This window comes from Nestor notabilis, unplaced genomic scaffold, assembly GCF_000696875.1.
Source record: "Nestor notabilis isolate BGI_N333 unplaced genomic scaffold, ASM69687v1 scaffold20514, whole genome shotgun sequence".
NCBI classification, from domain to species: Eukaryota; Metazoa; Chordata; class Aves; order Psittaciformes; family Psittacidae; genus Nestor; species Nestor notabilis.
In genome coordinates, this window is record NW_009927140.1 from 12512 (window position 1) to 14146 (window position 1635).

The following is a 1635-nucleotide window of genomic DNA, read 5'->3' on the forward strand; positions in this document are numbered from 1 at the left end:
GAGCCACAGCAAGAGGGACCAGGGCGGAGGGGGGGTGGGGGGAAGGTATCCATAGGGATGCCAACCCCCTTTTCCACTCCCTTACCCAAATCACAGCCTGAATCGTCATAACGGGGTGTAAAACCACCCTGAAAACAGCCACCAATCTGACTCAGGTAACCGGCTGAGCACCAACAAGCTCATTGCACCCCAGGCTGGATGCAGTGATTCCAGCAGGATGCTCCTGTATGTGCAACAGGGCCCCGGCCGTTCCCAGGGACACCTGCAGGGCTGTGGTTATAATTGCTGGTAATAAGCCCATTAGCCTCTTAACACTCATTAAGCAGCTTAGGAGGGACACGCACCGTCATACGCAAACCTGGAGGTGGAGAAGGGCCTGGTCAGGACACAGGGGATGGGATTTCAGCGGGTGTCATGGGGGTGGTCACAGCTCCATCCCTCCCCTCCTGCATCCAGCCCACCCTGTTGCTCTTTTCCAGCGGGACCATCGGCATCTCCTGACGATCCAGCGGGCAGGGATGGTGATGACAGGGCTGTCACATCCATGTGACGAGTGTGGGAGGTCTCAGCGGGGGGAAGCGGGACCCAGCCAGCACCCAACGCGGCGCGGGACGGTTCTAATCGCTCCAGTTGGAAATGGGCCCGTCTTTACATTTGCTAAATTAAAGGATGTCGGTGTCTGGTGCCAAGCCCGGGCTCCCTTGGAAATACAAACTAGTGGCAGCAAAGAAAATGAGCTGAAACCAGAGTAAAAACACTCCTGTGTTATCCAGCTGCACCAGGGACCAGGGCAGGGTTTAAACAGCGCCTTGCAAAACACCAGCCATCACAAAGATCTCCACTTCTTGCCCCAAAATGCGACCTTGCCCCCTCTGCTTGCTCAGACCCCACGCTGGGGTCCCCAGTGAGACCCCCACCTCCTCCAAGCCTCTCAAAGGGCAAATATCTCCCTTTTGTAGGGATACGGTTGTTCTAGGCAATGGGATTTGGTCAGCACAGAGTGAGATGCCTCGATTCCTCCGCTTCTGATGATTCCTACAGCCAGCTCCATCATTCCCAGCCCATAGCAGGCAGGCAGCAGGGTCCTGGCAGAGCACTGGGGCTGCCTCACAGCCCCTCACTGCCCCTTTTCCCTATGGAAATACCTGGGCTCAGGCGAGGGCTTCAATCCCTGCTGCTTTCCAGGCTCTGCCGGGCTGGTTTTGTGCTGCAGCTGAGCAAACCCAGAGCGTGGTGCTTTGTGTTGGGTTGGGTTTGGTTTTTCCTTTTATAATTTTCTCTGCAAGATAAAATTAAGCAAACAAGCCCTTCTGGGAGCAGCGCGAGGAAGGGAGCCTGCCTCCCTCCAGATGTGCGTGTCCTCATGGATTACAACCGCCAAACGAAGCTTTCCCTGTGGCTGGAGCATTAGCCCGATCCCCCTCCTTCCCCTCCTGTGCTTTCACTGGCAGGAGACCGGCTCGCTCTGCAGCCTCCCCGCCAGGAGGTTGTTACCCAAATCCCTGTTTTGCACAAAAACATGGAGAATGGGGGTTTTCCTTGCCCTCAAATTGGAGTTGTCTCAACTGGAAGGTGCGGAGCACCTGGCAAAGTGGCACGTGCTGGGATACGATAGGATAGGATAGGATAGGATAG